Raw genomic sequence first — 26,789 nt, 5'->3', positions numbered from 1 at the left:
GTACTGTAGCATCACCAGTGCTCAAATTTCTAGGTATCCTGAACTCTGAAATCTATCTATAATGTTCTCAGTAAGTCAACAATAAATGGATTAATTAGGCTTCTATAATAGGTCCCTATTCAAAGCCCCTACTTCCTCAATATCCACTTATTTATCAGTCCACTGCACAGTAGCTTCTATCCCTAACTTCTGGAATTGTTCTCATTAAGAACAACAGCATCTTTGTTACTGTTTTGTTTTGTTTTTAATGCAGCAATGTTATCAGAAGGATTGCCCATAGTCAATGACATTTTATGTTGGATTCTCCAATGACATACTCTCGTAGTTTTTCTTTCTCTGTGTATATTCCTTCTGTCTCAACTTTTCAGACTCCTCTTTCCCTGGCAGCCACTTTGACCATATTCACAAGCCTTTTAGTTCTGCAATGCCCCACAGTCTTTGCAATTTTTTGGTCCTTTGTATAGTGTCTTCCTTACTAAACCACCCACTCCTCCTATCTTGTAAACTCCTTTGTCAAGGTAAGTTATGTTTATTTTGAATCTCAATCTAAATGCCATTTCCCCTGGGGTGGGGGAGGAACTTTCCTATACCCCCAACACTAGTTTAAGAGCTTCTGTTCTTTTTGCTGTCAACCACTTGGTTGTAGAAGTTATTTTTATCGTTAATTGTTGGTTTAATTATATTATTTCTCACTAGGATATCAGTTTTATGAGGGTAGGGACATCTTGTTTTCGGCTGAGTCTCCAGGGTCTAGCACATAGCCTAGCCTCCACTAGTCACTCAGTACATACTTATTATGTGAATAAGTCTGTCCTATTCTCCCCTTTTTCCATGAACCATGATAGTGCCTATATTCAGCTTTCATTACAGAATTTCTGCAATAGCCTCCAGACACATGTCCACATATTTTCCTCTCTCACATTTCAACCTACACACTGCTTTCATATCAATATAGTCTATTTGGCTTTTATATACTGTTGCTCCTCCTCTCTTTTACAAAATACATATGCCTGGGCAATCTTATTCAATAATCATCTATACATTTACTAATGTAGCTCTAGATATACAAATAAATACACACAGACACACATATATATGTGCTTGTGTGTATACATGTATATACATACATGCACACCTTCTAATTAATGTTATAGTTACATATTTATTAGGTATGAGATTCACAGGCTTTAATATAACAGGTAGGTACTTAAAATATGGAAGATAATGAGTTACATTGTGGGCAGCATGTTGTAGTGACATATTTGTAACAGAATTGTGAATTTATGTTATATCTGTTATATTACAAATCTGTGTTTATAACACAATGCCCACATTACAACATTATTTTCCTTATTTCTAAGTTTCTCTCTGTTATCTGCAAGTCTCATTGTCTCAAAACATGGGTAATGATACTACTTTCCATTCTAATTATGAAATGTTTAAGTATCTTTCTTTCCTCTTAATTTCACTTATTTCACAGAAATATTGGTTGCTCTGTCAAACATATAGTTAATTAACCCTACCACGTCACTAAACTTTCCCTCATTTTTAAGATACTGCATCACTGTTTGGAACTATATTCCCCCAGAATTTGCATGTTGAAGCCCTAACACTCAGTGTGATTATATCTGAAGACAGGGCTCTTAAAGGCCCTTCAATTACTTTTGAAGAGAGGACCAAGATTAAATGAAGTCATAAAGGTGGAGCTGTAATCCAATACGATGGGTGTCCTTATAGGAAGAGGAAGAGATACCAGAGCTTTGTGCACACAGGGGAGTGGCCATGTGAGGACACAGTGTGAAGGCAGTCTTCTGCAAGCCAGGGAGAGGCTCAGGAGAAACCAACCCTGCCAGCACCTTGATCTTGGACATTCAGGCTCCAGACTTGAAGGAAATAAATTTCTGTTTTTTTAAGCAACTCTGTCTCTAGTATCCTGTTAAGACATCCCTAGCCAACTGACAACATCACCCTCCATATCACCAAACCAAATCATCTCAAATCATTCTGAATATGTCCTTTTCCCTAAACACCTGTATCCAGATTTAGCTAAGACTCTTCCTCCCAAATATGATTTAATATTATATTTTTGTCTTTATCCTTACTGTACTTACTTAGGTCCCAATTTCTTCATCTTCCTGAACTATAATTGTGTTGTGTCTGTTCTCTGTTGCTTCTCATCTTTGTCCCCTTTTTCCTTTCCTCAACCTATTACCTGAATCATCTTTCTACATAACAAAAGTGATTGCATCACATCCCTCTTAAAAACCTCTAATCTGCATGAGCTATAAGACAAAGGGTAAATGCCTTATTTGGGGATACATGGTCCCACGGAACTGAGCTCAACTGAACTGTCTAGCCTTTTCTCCATCACTGTTCTTCTAGCCTCCAGCCACACAAAAACGCTGCAGCATAATTAAATTTCTATCTTGGACTGTTATGTTTCCTGACTTCTCTCTTGATTCAGTGAAGCCCTTCCAGCACATCTGGGCAGAATAAGTATTCCCTGCATTGTCACCATCACTTTTTTTTTATTAATAAATAATTCTGTGGTGCATTCATGAAATGAAGTATGCTTACATGACTATTGCACTAGATTATGAGTGTTTTGAGAAAATCAACAGCATGCAATGTATATTTGTATTTTGCATACTTAGCATTGGGCATGACCATAGTACTCGACAAATGAGGGTTTCATAAATGAATGGACAAAATAATAAATTAATGGTATTCAAACATAACTCAAATTTTCTGCTTAAAATTCTTGAAAAAATCTATTGGTAGCCTAAGCAACATAGTGAGATTCTATCTCTTCAAAAAATAAAGAAATAAGATGCTTGTGGTGACATACGGAAAGCTAAAGTGGGAGGACTGCGTGAGCCCAAGAGGTCGGGGCTGCAGTGAGCCATGATTATGCTACTGCACTCCAGCCTGGGTGACAGAACAAGACCCTGTCTCAAAAAAAAAAAAAAAAAAAAATCTCTTGGTATAGAATGAAGTTTGGACTTGTCAGTCAAGCATTCAAGACACTTTCCTCTGGACAAAAATATTTTTTTCATTGCCATGCTTCTGTTTGCAGTGTTTCCACATTTAGTCTTAGTTCAAAAATTGCCTCCCACAAGCTAAAAATGATTGTTTAATTGTGTATTCTTAATAGAATGGCTTTCTGCCTAGTAATACAGTTTCTTATTAGTATGCGCTATTATCGCTTTTAGACTTTAAGCTTTTCAAAGTAAAAATCCATATCCATATCTGATTTGCCTTTAAAGATTCAATACCTAGTCCTATTCATGTAGCAGACACCCAATAAAAACACTGTGACATCTACTTTATGAATGCTTACTGAGTATACCTATTGCCTCAAACATTTTGTTCATGAGTCTTCATAAAAGTTTATACATACACCCATGATGTGTGTATATTTACTTATTTATAAATGAAACATATTCGGATATACTATAATTTTAATAGATTCAAAATTTTAAATTTTAAAAGATAAAAGAATATAAATGGAAATTCTCACGTGTTTCCCCACATACCAATGGATCTGTTTGTGTCATGGGGTAAGCCCTTCTTTGGAGACAAGTGACATAGACATGATTCCCATTATATTACAACAAAGAATTATTAATAGCCTGTACTAGTACTGTTTTAGTCATCTAATGTTATTGAGAAAGAAGAAGTCAGCCTAGTTTATTTTCCATGTAATAAAAGCTTAAAACATAATAGGTAGGAACAAAATTTGTCTAGCTATCAAGTTATACACTGAATGCTTACCACATGTCAAACACAGGGTGACAGGTGCTTTGTCTCCATAATCTCATCTAATTCTAAGAACAATCCTGTGAAGTAACTTTCATAATACTTACTTCATAGATTTTTAGAAAGATTAAAATATTAATGATGGCATAGTCTGGAGTTACAGACCCAGAATTTGAATTTACACTCAAATAACCCTAAAGCATACATTTTTTCTAGTATACCAGGTCATAGCAACATTTATTTTAATTTTAACATTTTTAACCTAAAAGGCCATATTAAAGTGATCAAACATCAATGTAAGTTTATAGTTTGTAACAAAAGTACCACTCTGGTAGAGGATGCTGATAAGGGGCCGGAGGTGGCGGTAGCTATCCATGTGTTCTGGGAAGCGTATTGTGGGAAATCTCTGCACCTTCCACTCAATTTAGCTATGAACTTAAAACTTCTCCAAAAATTAAAGTCCACTTAAAAAAAATTAAACATTTCCTTTTTTTGTTAAACTCACAGGCTGAATTTGTCTCTCCATTGTCCCTACCCGGGCCCTGTGGAATCTGCTGTGAGAGTCCACACAGTCCTGGCTCACAAACACTGATCTCCAAGAGAGGAAGGGTCCTGACACCTTCGATGATTTACATTGTCAACTCGGCCCTATTGTTTTACAGGTAAAATAAAGCATGTGCAGATTCAACACTGCTTTTTGCCAAAATTAATTGCTGAATCAAAAATTAAAGCAGAAAACACACTTTCTTAAAAATCTATATTCCTGTAACTTTTCTCATTCACATCTTTGGAGCTTTGAGCATCTGTTAAAATTGGTTCTGTTATTTCTGCCTACCTAATCTAATAAAAAGTAATCTCTTTTCTAGCTTTTACTTCCTGTCCTAGGCCATTTATTCCAGACATCATGATATAATAGCTTACTGTGTTCACAAAAATCTAGTACAAGGTCTTAAAAATCTTTGTCATTAGAATATTGTACTTCAGAAAATATAACATTAAGTCAAAATTTTCTTCAAATTATTCTCAAAGATCTACTTTTTAGCATAATTTTAGGCAGAAGCACATTAAATTTGTATACAAGTCTTTAGAACTACAATGATATTTAAACGTCTTATTAGAATTTCTCAAGAAATATGCTCTGAAAAATATACAAGGACAAAAATGTAATAAGTTATATCTTACATTTATCAGAATTCTGCAAGTGTTTAACAAAAGAATACCATGGCCATCTGCAGGTAGTTTTATAATAATAAAATTATTTTTCATTGAAAATAATAATAATGGTGGAATCGGATAGAAAAGTAATTTTATAGTTTTAGATGCCTTCGTTTCTGATATTTTATAGAAATGATGAAATTAGCCTGTAAAAATAATACTCTGTGCAAACTTAAGGACATTGAGTCTCTGGCATTTACTGTGGTAAATTTTGACAAATAATGGCAAATAAAATGAGTTTCTACTCTATTGAACAATTGTTTTAATTATGTTCATAAAAGACTGAAATCTCAAAATTTGTTCTGTAGCTTCATAAATTCCTTTATTTTATAATAGTATTTTTCTTTTGTTGATACTATATCTCAAACACTAATTAGAAAATTCAGATAATTTTTTTCATTTTGCTTAAAATGTTTTGGTTTTAAATTAGTGTTTGGAAGAGACTGTTGTCTCTTATAGCTATTTTTCCTTCTTCTAGAAAGATAACCTCCACATTTGATCTTAGCACATACGTACAACTTTCTGGATGTGTCTTCAAGGGAATGGCCATGCTATACACCTCCTTTCTTTTTGCGTCCTCCCACCAGGTGGCGTGAAGAATAGGTGGTGAGCCACGTGGAAGAGACGGCAGAAAGAGCCTCTGGTCTTGATCTGTGAGACTTCATACTGGCTGTGGACCAACTCTTCTACTGATGTGAAAGAATAAGCCTCATCCTACTCAAGCCATTCTACCTGGGGCTTCTTATTATAGAATACTTTTATTTTTATTTTTTGCCCTTAAAATTATTGATAAAGAGATAGGAGCTTATTTTCCAAGTGAGAGCAATATTTATTAGAATACAGGCTTGTAGCAAGTAAGGACTAAACACATTTTTGGACTTTACAATAGAAAAGCGAAGAAAAATGAGTAGCTACATTTATACATGCATTCTAAAATTTTCTCATTAAACAAATACTAATATGGTATTTAAAAAATGCCAGGTTTCTTGGCATGGGTTGCAAGACGGACAAGGAGTAAAGCACAATCCCTGTCCTTAAGCATATTATCCCCAAGTTGAGTGCTCCCACAAATTGCTAAACATTAACCCATTGATTAATTCATGTGTTTACTCATTCAAATGGCAGCGAGGGCACAACTGTGTCATGGGAATGCAGAGGAAAAGTGGCCTAATTCACTTTGGTAGTAGGTTAAAAAAATCTTCTCTTAGGATGTAGTGCCAGAGTCAATTTTGGAATACAAGATGGAATTGGTCAGGAAGGAATGCTGGAGAGGCACAATCAAAGAGCTTTGGGAGAGGAATCATGGCCATTTGCATTCTTATGGGGTTCATTGTATTTACTTTGTAGTCTAGAACCAAAACCGCCAGAATTGAAACTAGTAATGTCAACAAAGGAATATTATGAATGAATGAATGTTAGAAATCTGATTTTAATTATCAAAGGTTTTATCCGATTAGTTACAAGTTCATAACTGATTATTCAAGTCAGACAAGAACTGAAAAGTCTCTGCTGTATTGAGAGATTAAGTAGAGTGTGTGGGAGTGGACAGGATGGCAGAGATGTGTGGAAGGACATCACAAAACCAGATTGCCACAAGTGTTGGCTGAGGAGTAGATGGGCACAAAATGAAGATAAGAAAGACCATTCAGGACCATTTCAGGAAGGCTGGCTGTGAAGAGCCGAGAGAGAAACTAGTAACTGAAGGAGACTGCTTAAAGGGTGCTCATCGGAATAAGGCCTGTTAAGGCCTAATTTCCCTGTTAAGGCAGCACAACCCCCTGAAACACTCAGTCTTTCATTGAAATAAAGTTGGTATTCTGGTGAGAGGATGGATTCTGCAACACAGCTTAGGTCTGTTGTTATGAATATGTTTTAGATACAACATCCAGTTGTAAAGTGTAGCCCTTTCTTTGCAATTATGTATCATGCCTTGCCTGGGTACTAAAAGGAATCTTTTCCATAGATATGCCTCAAGAATGGTGCTACCTGGAAATAATAATAATCCAGAACTTTCATCTCTGAATTATACTAGTGTAACGTGTATAGCACTTGAATGCCTACATCTGAATGACTGCTTCCTCCCTGACTCCACATTTCTCTATAGCTCCCACTCCCTACTGGTGTCAGTAAGCTATGGCCAGTGAGTAAAATCCAGCCTGTAACTGTTTTCATGTGGCCCCAAGTGAAGAATGGTTTTTACATTTTAAAAAATCTGAAATAAAGAAACAAAAGAATATGCCACAGGCAATTATGTGGCCCACAAACCCTGAATATATACTATCTGAACTTTTACAGGAAAGGTTTATCAACTCCTGCCCTATAAAATGATATAGAGTCATCATACAACTTCTTTTTTCTGCTTTTCCCTTTCATGATCTCTTCTATGCTGCTTTTAAGAGGATCTATTGCTCAATGGTCTCCAAGACCTGTCTCCATTTCTAATCCCTGTCACTTTATTGGCTGCTTGCTACTCAAGTCTTCTCTTCTTTCCTGTATTACTTGCCTTTCATCTCCTTTCCCTATTGTGTCTGCTGAAATTCTTGACCTCAATATAGAGGGGCTTGACATTTTATTGTCAATACAAGAAAGTATTCCGAGGTGACGAAATACAATGTGTCATGTATGTAATCTTCAAGTACTCATCTTAATTTTTGCTGTTGCTTCAGGTAAAGAAAAAAAAGAGAGAGTTTTTTTTTTCTTATTTCATGCCCTTCTTCCTTATCTAGTTACCTTTCCTCAGTCCTTTTTCTTAATATCACTCTTTTTCTCTTTGACTTTCATAATCCTGATTAACTCTAGTTCACTCACTTGTTACTGAGTATATCACTTCCAGGAAATTGAAGCAGATCTCAATTATTTTCTGCTTGAATTTTTTATTTGTTTGAAATGTTAAATTTAGCCAAATAAGTATCTTAAAATGTTCTAAATCATTTCATTTTTTAAAGATAAGTTGAAGCTACAGAAAATGGAACTGGACATTTTTTCAACATTGGTTTTCAGCTCATGTCAGAGAGTCAGCTTGGTAACTGCCAACGATCAACATAAAAAGAGCCCCACAACAGCTTCCCATGTTTTATCTCATCACGGCCCTTAAAATGATAAAATTCATCTAACCTTTTTCTCATTTTGCAACACTGGACCATTTACAACACAATATAATCTGCAGACCTATGAAGAACTAAGTATGCATATAATGAGGTTTTAATTTCTCTCCAATATTATCACCAAGTTATCTTCACATTTTAAATATTTCCTATTAAAATTTTCCATGGTATGTACATCATTTTTTTAACTTACATGCACTCAAAATTCAGGGTGCTTTTCTCAAACCTTTTCATTATTACAGTCTTATATAAATGAGAGGGCAATGTGATACTAAAAAGTCCAACAAAATAAGCATTATGAAAAAAAGTCTGTTGGGCAATGTTCTAACATCCACTTAATCCATAAAGACAATTTCTTTCAGTATTGATGTGATATAGAATATATTCTAAGTTATGCAAGAACAAAAACTTCAAGCCTGAATGGCAACAACATTTCTATGTAATGAGTCTGTTTACACACACCAAATTTAAATATCTTGGGGTTTTTACTGGTGTCTTTTATAGATTAAATCAAACCCTAAGGATGTAATCAGATTAAAAGGATTAGCGTTCATTAATAAGACGGCAGTAATATTTCATCAAAAGTTTGCTAAGTCTCTCTCTGCAAAACCAATAGATAAAAGCAGGCAGTGCATAAAAGTGCCTGTCTGCTGCATTAAAACATGACAAAAATAATATTTCTTAACATTGCCAAAGAACCATCTATTTCTGAAGATCATACCAGTTTCCATTGCATAGGCCAGTAAGGGTCATTAAACACCAATGGGTCTCTGAGTCCTTCTTCAGAGTCAATGACATTGTAGACTTCACTCGGGATCTCATTTTCCTCCACACAAGGTCTGCAGGGCAAAGAAGGCAAATGAACTATGAAAAACATAATCACTGCTTTTACTGTTGCTTTTTTTGTCATAAAAATTCCATTTATTTAAATTCCATTAAAAAGCACATTTGGCTGCCGAGAGCATAAATATACACTTTTATTATACTTAGCATTTTTCATTTAAAAAAAAATCTGTCATTTGTTTAGATAAAAATGTTAAAATATTTCCAAACTACCTGTTTCAGCTAACCACTTTCTATGTGTTTGTTGCATACAATAAATGCTGGAAAAACAAGTGATTTGGAATACAATTCCAAAGCTATATATATATTTCCCATTAGAAGTTATCTGCTTACACTGATCATTATCCTTACTATGTCACGTGCCTGCCACTTACGACTTCTCCCAACATACATCTCTTAGAAGAGTGATTTAAATTACTTGAGCTGTAGTGGAAAACATTTTTTTAAAATCTCATTTTTCTAATTGCTCTGATGTATCTAATAAATCATTAACTGAGTAAGTGACAGCACTAGGAATTCAGGGAAGCTTTTTAACACAATGTTTTCCTAAAGACAAAACTGTAATTCAGACAGTCACATCTGCTTTGCATCTTGGGGGATTACCAAAACCAAGTATTGGAGAAAATAATCAAGCAATGACATTAATGACAGATCTGTCTTAGAAATGCACATAAACTTAGTAAAATGACAGGTGAGATAAACACTACCAAATAGTAGAAAAATTCTTATTTGTAAGTGTACACAAAACATAAACTAAGAGTATAAATTTATCAATAATAGGAATTATATCTAATTTTGATATAACTTTAGACCTGTGCCAATAGGTTATCTGGGAATTATTTGCTGATTTACTTCCAGAATCTCTTGGTGAACTAGCCAAATAGAAGCATTTGCATAAGAAGACGTGTTCAGAAATGTTCTCTACAGCATCATTTGCAAAAATGAAAAGCTGGAAACAAATTAAATGGCCATTAATATGAAATCGTTTAAATCATTTTATATTCACACAGTAAAATATTATTTAGCAGCAACAGTAAATAAATGTGATCTACAGTTATGAACTGAATAAATTTCAATCAATTCAAAAATTGTAAGCAAAGTGCAGAAGGCTATGTACAGTATGATATCATTTATATAAAGTTTTAAATCATCCCCAAACAATTTTATACATCCGTTTAAAATGATACATATTTAGGATACGAATCTAAGCACACATGGGAAGGCCTCTGAAGAAGGCAGGGAAGAGAATCGTTCCAGGAAGGGGAATAGAGGAATTCAACTCTAGTAATGTAGTCCTTTAAAAAACTTGGAGCAATTATGACAAAATTATAAGTTTAACAAATCTAGATGGTATGTACATGCTATTCATTATTTGTGTCTATATTCTACACATATTTGTACGCATGTGTATGTACAAGCATGTATGTATATATTTTCTCTAGACATGGAGTATGTTATAATGACAAAACACACTTACACAAACAAAACCAGTGAGGTCTAGTTGTTATATAAGATTGTGCACATTGGTCCTACAGTGTTTACTTCTTCACAGGAGGGTGGAACCACTAGCTCCAAAGCCCACTGGCAACAAATCCACATTTTTACCCATCCATTTGTTTCAAATGTAGTCCAAATAAGTAGATTTTTGGCCATTTAGAACCTGCCTGCTTTGCACAACCCCACTAAACTGCACCCAACATCTGCTAACCATAGATAAGGTAAACCCTGGGTCTTAATAGACCCCAAGCTTCTGCTGCCCTTAAAAGCTTTCCCACCCAGAGTCTCTCCATCATGCTGCTGAGCAACATCCTCTAGACTGGCGCCTCCTTCTCCAAACCTCCTCTTCCCAGGAGTTCCTTTTGCCTCCCTCTCCTTCAGATTGGTGGCCCTCTAATTAGTGCCTTTGGGAAGTCATCCTGCAATAAGGGACCTCCCCCATTTACAAAACCACCAAAGCACCACCCAAGTAATGCTTGTTGTGTACTACTGCCACCTCATGGTCACATCTTTCTGCTTAATCAGCTTCTAAATTCCTTGAACTCAATACACCAGTAAAAAAAAAAAAAAAAAAAAAAAAAAAAAAAAAAATTCAGACTAGAGGTTAGAAGACCTAAATTCTAGACTTGACTCTCCACTTTCACTCCGTAAGTGGTCAGAAAAGGGCTCAAATGATGTCAATCTAGCTAAACGTATTTAGTCTTTTGTCAAGAAAAGACCATTATTTCTCCAAAAATGACTATTACCTGTGAGTTTTCAGAAAAAATGCCAGAATAAAACTTTTGGATGACCCCATAAAGGAAGGACAGATTCCTACTATCCAAGAATACCATGGTATTCACAGGTGGCTGGAAAGCCCCAACCTGCCCTTGGTGCTTGAAGCCCAACGCCCTCTACCACTGCAGGAACACACTGCCAAGATCATAGGGACAGCATTTGAAATGTATATAATACAAAATCAAGTAGGAGAGGAGAAAAGGAAGTTTTATCAAATAATGTAATTTCAAAATACTAAAGCAATAACAATGAAATGGAATAAAAGAAAGCATAAAGCAATTCAAGTAATACAAGTTAATAAAATCGAAGGGAATTATTAAAATAAGGAATGAAAAAATCTATGCATACAAAAATATGGTTATCATGATCCAATTGTATATTTCACATGTATGTTCATCTACATTTATGGAAGAATACTTAATAAAATGGGAAAATGAAACTGGGATCAAGAACATTCCCTTATGGTGTTCTGTACTATATGATTTTTTTTTTTTTTAACCAACAGCATGTACAACTTTTATGTTTAAAAAATATTTTAAAGACAAAACAGATATCAAAATATTTCAGATTTTCAATGTAATTTGGGAATCTAAATTTTTAAATAAAATTTCCAGTTTATGAAAATACATTTGTAGTCAATAAAATATTAGAAGGCTATATTTGTCCCAATGTCACAAATTTTGACCTCTTCTCTATATCCTCACAATTCTTCCACATATCATTGGAATACAGAAGACTGGGAATGTTATATCTTGCGTTACATCTTACAACAGATAAGAAGGATAGAAGGAATTACTTCCTGTCAAGATTTGATGTAAGTTAACATTATAAAGGATCCTCTCAGAAAATCCCCATGTTTTGTTTAACTCAAAAGGGAGTAATTATTTCAGAGAAGTAGATTTCAGCGTAAATACTTATATCTTCATTTTTGTGTTCCATTCAGTTATATTCTTAGGACTATCTTCGAGAGAGTATCTAAATAATTTTGTGAACCTAAACTGCTTAACTTTTCGGGAAATTTTTCTTCGTTGTTAGGTTCCAGCTCATTTTCTTAGTGTAAAGTTTTCATATCCTTCTCCATAACTGATTCCTGAACATGTCAATCTGCACTAAGTCTATGTAGGTGATGCTGAGACACAATCAACAACAAGTGCTTTCCTCATCTTGCACGTCCCTGAAGAGCACCTGCTGTCTTCAGAAATGATTTAAGTGACCCAGGCTTACAGCGTCCCATTGGAACGATTATGGTTCTTATAACTGAAGAAAATTGTATGAAAGCTACATCTTCTCTGTTGGATTCAAATTCACAGAACTGCATAGCAGAGATGCAGAGCTCTAAATAGGATGTCTTATAGGAAAATGCCAAACTGGCTCCAAGTGATGATTCCTTTTCAATTTTTGAAAACGGTAATGTTAACCATTGCATCATTACCTATTATCCTTCTGCTAAATGTTTTAGAGAAAAGCTATACTTTGGAAAGTAGTATATTACCTCACAGTCATACCAGCTTTTTTAACCATAAATGTGCATACACAGCTACTTCACAACTAAATGAAGACACCAAAAAAAACATTTTAAATAACAGCACATAAACACTTTTAATTTCCTAACAAGTTTCTTTTACTTTTTTTAGGAAAGTAAATGTGAAAGATTAAAAAAATATAAGTTGGCCCAGGAACTATCTATGAGACAGTCATGGGGAATAGTCTGCTACAGATAATGAATCCACAGCCATAATACAGTTAGAGGTTTGGAAACCTTGCCAAGAACAAGCTAGTAAGGGCTTGCAGACTAACCTCAGTGCATGCAGTTTTCAGGCGTATAATAGCTGCATGGTTAGAAGCCACTTCACTGACTCACCTGAACTCTATTCTGTTTCCTTTTTATGCCAATCTCACAGCATGTGTTAGAAAACATTTTCCTTTAAAGATACACAAACTTACTAACTATCCACCTAACAGTGTACACAGATTTGCATCCAAGCACAAACTGCTACTACAGGATATTATTAAGGTTTTTAAAAAATGTAAAGCAATAACACAAATTTTCCTCACTGTTAAAGAAAATAAAATTCATTTGAAATGATACTTTTTGTATTCTTTCTTGTTATTAAACCGTACAAAAACAAATAAAAAAACGCGTATTCCTTTACAAGTTTTCATGTGCTAGTCCAGTGGTCAACAAATTTTTTTCTGTAAAGGGCTAGATGGTAAAAAATTTAGACTTTGCAGGTCTTTACAATCTCTGTCAAACTATTAAACTCTGCCATCGTGGCAGAAAAGCAACTATAAATAAATGAGCTGTATTCTGATAAAACTTCATTTAAAAAACAGGTGCAGGCAGAATTTGGCCTTTGATTTCTGGGTCATAGTTTGCAGGCTCTAGTGCTGCTATACAGTATGCTTTTATATGACACATCCTATACCTATCAAAATGAACATCTATAACAAGTATAAAGGAAAAATTATTAATTTCCTACTGAAGTATACAAGCAATTCATATTTAAACTAGGGCACTAAATTCCAGAAGGAAAGTAAAAAGTGGTAAGAATTAAATAAATACCATTTTGGGGGGGGGTGTGAGACAGGGTCTTGTTCTGTCTTCCAGGCTGGAGTGCAGTGGCACAATCGCGGCTCACTGCAGTCCCTCTTGGGATCAAGCAGTTCTCCCACTTCAGCCTCCCAAGTAGCTGGGATCATAGGCTCACACAACCACACTTGGCCATTTATTTTATTTATTTTTAAATAGAAACAAGGTCTCCGTGTGTTTTCCAGGTCGGTCTCAAACTCCTGGGCTCAAGCTATCCTCCTGCCTCAGCCTTCCAAAGTGCTGGGATTATAGACATGAGCCACCACATCTGGCAAATAAATATACTTTTTCCGGCAGCTCTATTTTAGGTCTTTCTATTTACTTTCAAATCTTTTATTGAGTGTTTTAAAAATAGTAATTGACGATACAACTTGAGAGAGGGAAAAACTAACTGTAAAGGCCAGCACTGCTGACAATTGACTTCTTTGCTAGGTGAATTGAGCATTGACTTATCACAGAAAAACAGTAATGAATGTTTTCAGTAAAGGCCCTAGAAAGTGTGCTTTTAGTGAAAGTTTACTCAATGAAAGTAAAATGTACTTCCTCCAAAACTTAAATTCCAAAGTAAAAGCTTCCTAGAAGAGATTATTCTAGAGTGCACAAATATTGGCTTAGCTCCACAAAACCATAGCACTGTCTTTATTTAATTACCAACCCATGAGCATTCTGACAGCCCCAATGCAGTGCTTAGTAAGCATTTTACCCACAGACAGCTTGCAGATATACAGTAGCACTAAAATTACAATACTCACCATGACTTGTTCTGTCAACCAACTTTGGAATTGGAGCTTACTTGTCTCTATAATGAGGTGTCTGATGTTCCATCCATTTTACCTGTAGCAAACAGGAGTAAATGTAACTAACCAAACATTGGTATATTAGTAAGACACAAATAAAAATATTCTTCATTTGCAAGAAGTTTTCAGCAATGAGAACTCACCATACATAATTTACTCACACTTGCACTTTGATGCAAAATAGCATACATTCAATTTTTTTCTGCACAAATTAAAATTTACTCCAGGCAATACTTCATCAATATTTTCTCACAATCTAGAGATCTGACTAATGTATCAACTAACATCAGTAAAGAGGTGAATGTACCATCATGTGTCATTTGTAAGTACACAGAGTAATTTAGTCATTTGAACTTTGTTGCAAGATGCACAAATCCTTTACAAGCTAAGTTTGCATCATCAGATATTAAAGTATTAAGCTGTATGAGAATCTTTCATGATATTAAAACATAATAATTGTAAGATATTGCTGTTTGTTTATACATGTAGAAACTGGAGTGACAGAAGATCACATGATTAAATTATTAGCTTTTAGATATCTGCAAAAAGCTTTCTGTACTGATTAGGTTTATTATACATTTATTTAAAACTCACTTCTAAAAAGCTAAGACAATACTAGTCAATATACAGATGTACAAAATGTGATATTCAGAAGAATAAAAAGATTTTACAAAATCTGCACAAAAAGTTTATATAGAAAAGAAGAAAAAGCCAATAGGGACCTATTTTGAAATGAAATAACTTATTTTTGACTGTTTTTACTTACCTTTGAGAATTGCTTATTTTTTGTCATTAACTTTTAGTAAAGACATGTACAGTGTCTTTAAAGGAGTTGCAGCTCAAAAATTATGACTGAGCTGGCCTCTGGGGCTCATAGTAGGTCTCAGTGAAGATCTATTAAAATATGGACTATAGTGTGCATATGTAATTGTTTTTTTAGCATTGGTTCCACATGAGAAGCCTAGTAAGTAGCATACCACAACCTGAATTTCTGGCAATTAGATTCAGCTTTATTAATAAAATCAGATTCTACCAATTTGTGCAATGCTCAAGCAACTTGTGAATTGAAAACACGGTAAACCAAAGGAAACAGAAAAATTCAGAACATAAATATCCCTTTGTCCTATATATCTACCAAGTGTCCCCTCCTGACCATATTATTGCCATTGTGAATGAATGAAACTGGACCCCATTTCTGCATGTATATATGTGTATGTTGTGTGTGTGTGTGTGTGTGTGTATATACATGAAAGTATAATAACACAGCAGGTCCATGGCAGAAGGCCTCGGTGGACCACTGGGTTAAATGTTCTTTCTACAAAATGACACAGCACTGGCTGAGAAAACAAGTGGAGTTAAACAAATTTTAACCAAAAATCATCACAGAAATTATGTATAAGTATTTTGTATTGTCAGGTGCTATAAGCTTAGACCTTAGACTTTACTAACTACAACCCAAGCTCACTGAACCACTGAGAAAAGTATTCATTTGATATAATAGCTTTCTTTTTAAAAAATTGATGCAGTGAAGATTGGTTGAAGGTAAAATTTTGAGCAAACTGTTGTCAGGTCACCCATACACATATGGCTTTAATGTCTACTCTCTGTGGTGGAAACAGAGTACCTGAAAAGAGACACTTACATTTGCCATACTAAACCTTTCTATTAATCTAGTAGCTGGCATTTCAGTCAGCTTATGTCAGGAAAATTTATGTTCAACATTTCATTTTTCTTGCTGAGATTATTGCAATATTCTAACATTCTCTTGCTTCCAATATCTCCTACATACAATTTCCCCACACATTGCTGTCACAGCTGTCTTCCTACTCTATAACTTTGAACTAGTCAATTCTTCCCTTAAAAACTTTCAGTGTTTCCACATTGTCTATATATACATTAAAAAAAAAACTGTCATCTTTGGTGACACATTCAAATATCATAAAAATTGCCCATGTGATTCCGGAGTCCAGAATCAAATACTTCCCCATACACACTGAGATCATCCAAACTATTCAGTTACCAAATGTCTCCAATATCTTTGCTTATCCTTTTCCATACAGTCAAATACCTATTGAAGCAATTCTCTTCTTCAATATATAATTGTCACCTTCTCCTTTAAGCACTCTTTGGTTTTGAGCCAGGAGATTCATATCTGTATTCCAATATTAGCAGGTGGTTTGAATTTATTATCCAGCATTTAAAACCTTCTTCTTTGAATTATATTGATGCATTTGCATACATTTCACTCAAATTTAAAATATTTTATGAAAGACTTCCTGCTTCATGTTTATACAGTTAAGCAAACTTTGGCCTCCTGTAAGACTTTCATGAGACAGCACAGTAACAAGTTGTTTCAATGAGTGCATTTTTTCACAATTTTCCCTCTTACTAAAATCTATATCTATCCTGTATCTACCAGGAGTATATGAGCAAAAGGCAGAAATTTAGAAGGAGTAATTCACAAATAGTTAAGCTGTACTTCCAAAGCACTGCCTAAAGGATTTCCTCATTTCCAGTGTCACATCATTCCAGATCAACACAATGCTATCTGGTTGGTCACTCAAAATTGCAAATCTGATTATTGTTCACATGTTACCAATCTTTGAATTGTAACTTTGATATAATTTGAATATATGTACATCTTTAGCTATAATGTAACATTCTAACTCCAAAACTTCGCATGTGGGAAGTGGCGTCTATCTGGGCAGTCTCATCTCATACCCTTCCTCCATGTTCACCTTTGCATGGTAACCTGAATACTTCAGTGCTTTTAAACATGCCATTCCTCTGTCAAGACTGGCTTTGCCCAACTTCTCTTCCTGTCAAATGCCAGACTTTAGCTCCTCTGAGAAGCCAACCCTAGTACCTACAGGAAAGTAATACATGTGCCCTTTTCTCATAGCATTCTGTTTGATTTACTGTGTTCTCATTGCATTCCTTAATTGATTTATTGTTTCATAACTGCTTCTATGACTGTCTTCTCTGAAATATTGTAAGCTATTTAATGGTAGGGGTCTTAGTCTCATTTTATTGCATATACAGCATAGGGTCTGGCACATGCTGGGAGAGCAAATAAATATTTTTAAGTGGACAAATACAAGAATGAGCACCAGATAGATAAGAAAATACAAGAAACTTCATTATTCTTGCTTGGGAGGAGAGACCCGGTGTGGTATAGCCTGGTCATCCAAATGTCTTTCTGAATGAATTATGAAACCTTAGTCCACCCTCACGACACCAGCATCTCACCCTGCTGACTAACCATGATGGTGACCTCATGTCAGAACAATCTGGAATGTTTGGGAACATTCCAGCAGAAGTGAAGTAACCTGGTTCTTGAAATCATATGCTTTTGCTTGTTAAGTGAAATACTGAATGTCAGTATTACCCTTCTAACTGACATTCAATATTTTACTTAACAAGCAAAAGAGTATAATTTCAAGAACCAGATTTACTTCATGTCTGCTCCTCTAATCACCAAAAAATCTTTTCCATTAATTTATTTCTCTCTATTTCTAGTGATTATAAACAAAGTAAATATTGGTGTTTGTAATTTTTCACATGACAAATTAGAGGCATTCACATAGTCCAAGATAGAACGTTAACATTTTTTTCTCATGCAACCATGTGAAATTATCATCAAAAGCATTTACAAACAGCTAATGATTGTGTGTCCCCATGCAAAAAGAAATAACATGATTAGCCAAAATCCCTACATATATGATATTGAGAGGTACAACTCAGGTCAAATGAAAAGCAAACATTTGGATAATTTCTTTAGAAAGGTTTCATTTTCCTGGGTTTCATCTGTGTATTATATTCATCTTTGTTTTGCTCCCAGTATCCTGTATTTGATAGAGAATCAAAAGCGGGTGGCTACACTGACATTCCACTTCACCATTCAGGCGCTTCTAGCTCTATTATAAGTGTTCAATTTGATTCTAATATTCATTTTTAGATACATCTATTCAAATTTTAGAGTCCTAAAACTTTCCCTAAAGTCTAAAAAAAACTCTAAGAAAATGCTTCTCTTTTCTTTTTCTTTTTGAGACAGAGTCTTGCTCTGTAGTGCAAGGTGGAGTCCAGTGGTGCAATCTGGGCTCACTGAGACCACCTCCGCCACCCAGGTTCAAGCGATTCTCCTGCCTCAGCCTCCCGAGTAGCTGGGACTACTGGGATGCACCACCACACCTGGCTAACTTTTTTGTATTTTTAGTAGAGATGGGGTTTCACCATGCTGGTAAGGCTGGTCTCGAACTCCTGACTTCACATGATCCACCAACCTCAGCCTCCAAAAGTGCTGGGGTTACAGGCATGAGCCACCACGCCCTGCTGCTTCACTTATTTTCTAAGAGACTCAACAAGTAATTTTGTTTTGAAAAGTGACGCATTTTTCAGATCTCCAGATTATTTGAAAAAATTATGTTATATACATATAACATATATAAGTGTGCATATGTGTGCATATACACACACACACCAGTTAGAATGCATTTTCCTCCTCACAATTAGTTCAAAACAGAATTCCTTTATCTTGTTCCCCCCAAAAAAGCTCAAAAAGTATAACACTGAAACATAAGACAAAACACACGGACAAAGGGAAAAAAAAAAAATAGACTATGCCCAGAGCCTACTTACACCATGTCCACAATCTGCTGAGGCTTTTTTGAAAAGCATGTTTTTTCTTTCAAATAAAGATAAAAAAGAAAAGCTTTTAGATCATGGGCTATGGGGAGGAAGAGATAATGTCTCTTGTGCTTTGATGTTACAAGTAGCTTATCATTATAGAAGAGTTCTTGTAATGAAATAAAGGTCCTGGTAAACTGAGCCTGGATATTCAATAACCAGCTTCTACACAGAAGCTTTCTGATACTCCTGTTCCTGAAACTGCAGAGCAAACATGTGCATCATGAACAAATTGCAAAGCTTATTTAGAGACTCTACTTGATAGTTTTTAAAGATATGACATAACCAAAACAGGAAAGCATGATTTCCATGTTCCTCAGGGGGCTTTGTTTAGAAATGTTTCCAAAATACCAACTGACAAGAAATTAGGATAAAATTGTCCGTTCATCATCAAAAGCAACAAATAAAATTGGTTTCAAAGTACTGTGCATTCTGTGTAAACAGAAATCATAGCCTATTGAATAATATTCAAAATGCCAATGTGTTGTTACCTTTTGTTAGTTTTAAATTAGAGTTAAATACAGGTGAAGTTTGAAAAAATATGTTAACTGTATGTTAACAAGTAGCCTGAGTTCTAAACTGTGGCATTCTGGGCAAAATAATTATTTAAAGGAATTTGTCATATATCCTTTAGAAACATAAAAGTTTTTTGATAAATTTGCTTAGGTATATATGGAAAATTCAAACAACCAACAGAAGTATAAATGAGAGATTACAAAATTCATACGAGATGTATACCACCCAGAGATCATCACTGTTTGGCAAATTCCGTTCCAGACCTGTTTATATACATATATAAATATGGGCATATATAGAAGGGGCATATATGGATCTGGGGATAGACAGATGGACATAAACAGTCCTATACTAAAATGTCAATACGCAGAATACTATGTGACCTGTTCTTTCTCTCACTCAGAAAAAATTCACAAACATCTTTCCAAGTCAATTGAAATACATTTTTAACAGTTAGTACAGCATTTCTTCGTACCAAGGCTTGTTTTTCCAATTTCTCTTTTTTTTTTTTTTTTTTTTTTTTTTTTTTTTTTGAGGCAGAGTCTAGCTCTGTCACCCAGACTGGAGTGTAGTGGCACGATCTCGGCTCACTGCAACCTCTGCCTCCCAGGTTCAAGTGATTCTTTTGCTCCAGCCTCCTGAGTAGCTGGGATTACAGGCACATGCCACCACACTCGACTAATTTTCTATTTTTAATAGAGACAGAGTTCCACCATGTTGGCCAGCTGGTCTTGAAATCCTGACCTCAAGCGATCCACCCGCCTCAGCCTCCCAAAGTGCTGGGATTACAAGGATGAGCCACCGCGCCAGGCCTATATTTCCAATTTCTTGATGATGGACATCTAGGGATAGTAATTCTTTTACAGTCCAATAACAAAATATTGTTTATATATAGATTGATTTGTAGCCCATGTTTTTCCAAAAGAACTTACAGTGGCTTACAAGAAAAATATAACTTAAAAAGAAAAATGATTTGATACCAGAAAAGAGAAACAAATAAAAGGAAGAAAAAATACAAAACTCTCCTGAGAAGTAGAGTTTTGAATAAATTAGTCCTCAATTCAGGCTTCCAAATTCATCAGTAAAATACCTAAGGCAAAACAGAAAAATTCAAAATGAAAATCAATACTAGAAACAAGAATCAACAGCCACTGCCAAATCTGGATAGAATCTCAATTGACTTAAAACCTAACTGAATTAGATTTAGTAAAATAATGGCTCACAAATATGGCCACCAGTGGCACAAGAAACAGAGGAGATATTCTGACCACAAAGAAGAGAAAACAACATGCTACTTCTTGTGGTAGAATGTCTCTGCAAAGACACATAGCAAACTAGTAACAGTGATGGTCTTTAGCTAGGGCAAGTGGAGAATTCTGGCAATGCAGGACGCAGGGGGAATTTACATTTATTACATGTTCTTTTATGGCTTTAATATTTCTACTACAAAATATAAAAATACCTTTCCTCATTAAAAAGTTAGTTACAATGTCTTAAAACTTTTTCAGCCCAATATGGAATATGTCCATTTAAAAACTATAAAGTATTATCTTAATTTTAAGTAAAAATATGCTATATATGTATATAAATGAATACATTCATATATTTATATGTGAGTAAACTCATGATTTATTTTCTTCCATCTCCTTTGAAGATTTTCTTCTGTTTCTAGCATGAACATATTGTTGTATAAGCAGAAAAGCTCATACTTAAAAATAACTTGCAAAGTAATTTAAAAAAACAAGAAAGAGAACACTAAATGTAAAAATTATAATTCAATCACGATTCTTTTAAAAACAAAATATAAACTCTAATTAATTATTTCACTATTAAAAGAAAAGGAAAAAAAGTAAATTAAGTCAGTTTGAGAAGTTAGCCAAATAATTTTAAAAGTCAATGGAAAACAAGAGAAAAGAAACAAAATATAAAGAGAAATTTTAAAAACACATAACCATTTTTTAAAAATAAAACTGTGTTTTAAAACATTAAAAAATTCATTAATTATAATCAAGAAAAAGTGAAAAGTCAAACAACACTAGATATTAAAAACATACAAGAAAGCAAAATCTCTGCTAATGAATCTTTGAATGTATCTCCCCCATTCCCCCTTATCCAGTCCACTCATACTGGTCTCTTTGCTTTTCCTTGCATATGCCAGGCACACACTTGCATTTGCACTTGATTTTCCTCCTACCTAAAATTCTTTCTCTGGACATCAGCAAATTCACTCCTTTAAGTCTTTTTCCAATGTCACCTCCTCAGTGAGGCCTTCCTTGACTACCCTATTTAAAATTACACACATGCATGCACGTACACACCTGACACTTTCTATCTCCCTTCCTTTTCTTGCTCCTTATGACCATCTAATATAGCCTGTGTTTTACTTATTTATCTTGTTTATTATCTTTTCCCTCCCTCAATAAAAATATGTGTGAGCAGAGATTTTTCCATTTTTCTTACTGTACATAGTAGGTGGTCAGTAAATATTTGTTGAGTGAATGAATAAAAAATTTTAAAATCTTGATATAAAATTTATGTCCTGGGCAAATACAAAGTATCCAAATTAAGGGAGGAAACAAAGTAGAAAGCTGAATTGATCAGGAAAAATTAACAAAGCTATAAAATAATTTCATCCCAGTTTGGTAAAACTTTCATAGTCCTATGGTTTCACCATTATGTTTCTTCAAAATTTCAGAAAGCAGACACATCTCTGTCTACACATATCCAAATACGCTGAAATTTGGAAAGAACTATTAATATATATTTGTTTATATTTACATGTGTGTACATATGTTTTTTATATATGTATGTACACGTGTGTATACACACTCATATATATGTACACACACATGCACACATACTTTCTTGCAAATAAAGTGAAAAGATGATACATTTGATATATAGATTTTTATGTTAGATTTTTAATGGTGAATTTATAATATAAACACTTTCAAACATGTTTTTCTCCTTCACAACATAAAAAACCCTTAGAAGTCACTAAACATTTTTGGAAAATATTTTTTCACGACAGTGGTATACAATACATTAATGAAACATAATTAATTTTAAGATTAACAAGTTTTGTTAGCTTTCTATTTTTATCCTTCTATTTTTATCTTTCTATTTTTCTATTAAAATGAAATCTGAAATAAAAATTTTTATTAATTTATTAAATGTTTAGTGAGTCCATATAATGAGCTAGAGACAGTGTTTCAGCACAGGGGGTGGAGGCAAGAACAAAGATATAGTCCCTGTCTCTGAGACTTAGAATATTTATAGATGGGAGGACAGAAATTATGCAGATACTGATGAAAAAAACCCACGTAATTACAATTGTAATAGTGTGTCATAGAAGGGGTTGAGTGAGAATATAAACCACTACTAGATTTGGAGGGAAAGTCATACTGAAGAAGTGACATAATTGAGATCTGAGGGATGTCTAGCAAAGGAAAGTATTCTAGGCAAAGGATTTGTGTGCTGAGGACCTTCTGTGCATTGCATAAATCTTTCTGTACCTGTCTAGTTCCTTAGGATAAGTAACTAGACATTAAATCATCAGAACAATGGAAATAACCATTTGTACACTTTTGGATACATGCAATCAAATGCCCCAACACTGCGTTAGCTTTAAGATGTAATCTTACCAATAAAGTAAGAAAGTGTCTATTTTACTGTTCTCTCACCAGCACTGGGTATTGTGTTTTGAATTTGATTTTTAAATTACATTGTGATACTATGATAATTATAGAAAAATAATAAAATATGTATAAGTATAAATAAATAAATAATGAGTTTTCAGATCTCAAATTTCCACCATCTAGAAATTACTACTTTGAACATATATTCAAAGCAATATTTCATGTACATATACACATTTAAAAGGTACTGTTGTCTTTGTATTATAGTTGTTTTCCACTTACATATTATAAGCATTTTCTAGAAAAATAACTATGCATCTACATTAGCAATTTCATATACTGAACAGGGTCCCATTGTGAGACTACAGTATGGTTTAACCTATTCCATATTATTTTTTCACTTTTATGTTTAAGTGAATATTTACCTGTACATTTTAGAAACATTTTTATCTTACTTGTGGCTTCTTGGGATTCTTACATCAGTGGCTTAATGTATTTCAGTAGTTCTTGGAAATTATCAGCCATGGTCACTTCAAAATGGTTTCTGCACAGTTTTCTTTCTCCTCTTGTTCTGGGCCTCAAACATGCTAAATCTTCTTACCAGGTACTCTAAGTCCCTTACCATTTTCTAAATTGTCCATCTTTTTCTCTATATATTTTATTCTGGATAATTACTAATGATCTACCTTGCAGTTAAGAATACATCAAACTTACATAATTTGCTAGTAAACCCATTATTTGAGTTCTCAGTATCAACTTGATATTTAGTTATCACAATTCCAATTGGCTCTTTTGCACATTTATCACGTCACGTTTATAGTTTTCAGATTTTACCAAAATTGTAAAACTTAGCCATTACCTCCACTAGTATAGAATCTATTTTTTAATTTGTAATATCTGTAGTCCCAGTGGTCTGTTTCTAGTGTATGCTGCTTCTGTGGATAGTGGCTGATATTGTCTAGACCCATTGTGTACCATGTTGTCCTTGGTTGTTTGCTAAACACTTGTTTGAAAAATTACTTTTAGAAGTAATTTGAAACCCAGGAAAATGATATACTACTTAGAAGGATACTTCATTTCCTTTTGCACAGAAGGGTGGTGCCCATTTGAGACCAAGACTTGAGATTTTAGGGACAATTTAGAAGACCATAGTACATTTTTTGTTCCCTATTGCAGAGACCAGCCTTTCAGGGATCTGGGCCAGACTAGGATCATTTCTCTTTGACAGGACCAAAATACCAGTTTAAAATTTAGCTGCATTTCATAACCAAAGTTTGACAAAGATATACTTCTTTCAGCTCTCACTCTTTTCCTGTTTTGGGTCTGGTACTTTCATACTATCTTGTTAACTCCATGTTCTAGTTAAGATGCTTTGCATTTCATCGAGGGTTTTTTTTTGTTTTTTCAATATTGTCTTTTCTGGGATGGTTGGTCTGCATTACCAATTCATCACTGGGAGAAATAAGTCCCCCTGAACTATTCGAATTTGTTCAAAATTAATTTTATCCACAGCTGTTGTTATTGCTTTACAATATTGTTATTACAAATGATGCCATAATGAAAATTGCTTTAAATATACCTTTTGCTTTTGGCCATTTCCTAAAATTCCTACAAATGAATTGCTGCGTTAATGTTGTACGTATTTTAAGACATTGTCATGTATCATTAACTAACCTTCCAGAAAATCTATGTTTAGCTACCTTTACTTTTTTCATCAGAAAACCAATTTTCTCCAGTGCTCTTTCCCCACTAAACATACAGACATTCACACGTATAACTCTGTAATGATTTTTCATTTTTGGCAGCTTGATAGGCAGATAAATTTAAATATATTTCTTCTTTTCAAATGTTTATTTATTTGACTTCTAGTGAGACTAAGCATATGGTCATGTTTATTGAACATTTGTAGTTCTTCATTTGTGAATTACTTAATCGAATTTTCTTACTCATAAAGTAGGTAGTCAATAGGTAATTTTATTCCTATTTGTATTACTAAGGATTAGTAGATAAAAATGTAATTATATAAAAAGATAAAAGTAAATGTGGTCAACAAAGGAAACATCGAAATAGCATAAAAACAAGAGGCTTTAAATTACCAGAAATAAGGTCAGATTTAATTATTCAAGGCAAAAATCAGACTTGTAAGCCTGCTTTAATAAAGTTTTATTCAAACACAACCATGCACATTTATTTGTTCATTGTCAATGGCTGCTTTTCACCGCAAGGCCAGAGCTGAAGACCTGACACAGACCCTGAACTTTTAACAAAGTTTAAAATATTTATTATCCTGTCCTTTACAGAAAAGATTTTTCAACTCCTGATTTAAAGGCAAGATATTATTTAATAATTATTTTATCAATATACGAAAAATACTACAATTCCTATTGTAAGTTTATTATATTTATTAATTCATTTAATAGATCTATGGTGTAGGTATTATTGTTGCAGGACTTTTCTTCAGTTCAGCTAAAGGCAGGGTCCTTGTAACACTGCCACAAAAATTTAGGCTCGCAAACAATTTGCATGGTGAGTAAGACAGGGTTTTATTGGGTGAAAAGGAAGAAAAGGGGAAAACAGGGACTCTCCCCAAGGCCAGAGTCCCTGCTAGGGTGCTTCCTGCCTTGCAGTTTGAATCCCAGATTCCACACAGGGCCAGGCTCCTCCCAGCTGCGAAAAGGCATGAACTTCCTGCTGCTCCAGCCCAGTGTGCAGGCCAGTTGGAGTTTTTCAGAGGAACTCCTTCCACCTGGCTATCTCACTACAATTAACCTGTTTACAGAAGTTATTTTACAGAGCCAAGGAGGGTAAACCAATCACTCAGCATTCTAGTAGATGGCACAAAGAGATTCAAATTCAGACAATATGGATCAAGGGTCATTGGTCTTAATCTAAAAGTGAATTGCTGGCAACATTTGTACTAAAACCTGTCACATCCCTCACCATTTTATTAAGATTAATCTGGATGTTATTTAACATTGCAAATGATATATGAAAGAAATAACCAGCATAAGGAGAACAAAACTATTGTTTGAAATGTGAAAACACAAAATAAAATGAGGAAAAATATAGAACTAGTAATCTAATAATTGAGAAGAAATATTACTACAGACAAAACCCCATAACTTTCCCCTACTACACTATTAACAAGTAAGAAGATGGCCGGGCATGGTGGCTCATACTTGTAATCCCAGCACTTTCGGAAGCTGAGGCAGGCAGATCACTTGAGGTCAGGGTTCAAGTCCAGCCTGGCCAACATGGCGAAACCCCGTTTCTACTAAAAATACAAAAATTAGTCAGGTGTGTTGGTGGGCGCCTATAATCTCATCTACTTGGGAGGCTGAGGCAGGCGAATCACTTGAACCCAGGA

General features: G+C 34.4%; 1 long non-coding RNA gene across 1 annotated transcript in view; it reads right to left on the bottom strand.

Annotated features, from left to right (window-relative positions):
- LOC126952173 (uncharacterized) overlaps positions 1–26,789 on the bottom strand; it is a 444,665-nt gene that overhangs the window by 392,477 nt on the left and 25,399 nt on the right. Inside the window, exons 2-3 of the long non-coding RNA XR_007724814.1 lie at positions 14,538–14,619; positions 8,800–8,917 (exon numbers count right to left, since the gene is read on the bottom strand). This is a non-coding gene — a long non-coding RNA (uncharacterized LOC126952173). The remainder of the gene's footprint in view (positions 1–8,799; positions 8,918–14,537; positions 14,620–26,789) is intronic.

Source organism: Macaca thibetana, chromosome 4 (assembly GCF_024542745.1).
Source record: "Macaca thibetana thibetana isolate TM-01 chromosome 4, ASM2454274v1, whole genome shotgun sequence".
Taxonomy (NCBI): domain Eukaryota; kingdom Metazoa; phylum Chordata; class Mammalia; order Primates; family Cercopithecidae; genus Macaca; species Macaca thibetana.
This window is presented reverse-complemented; position numbering and strand designations above follow the sequence as displayed.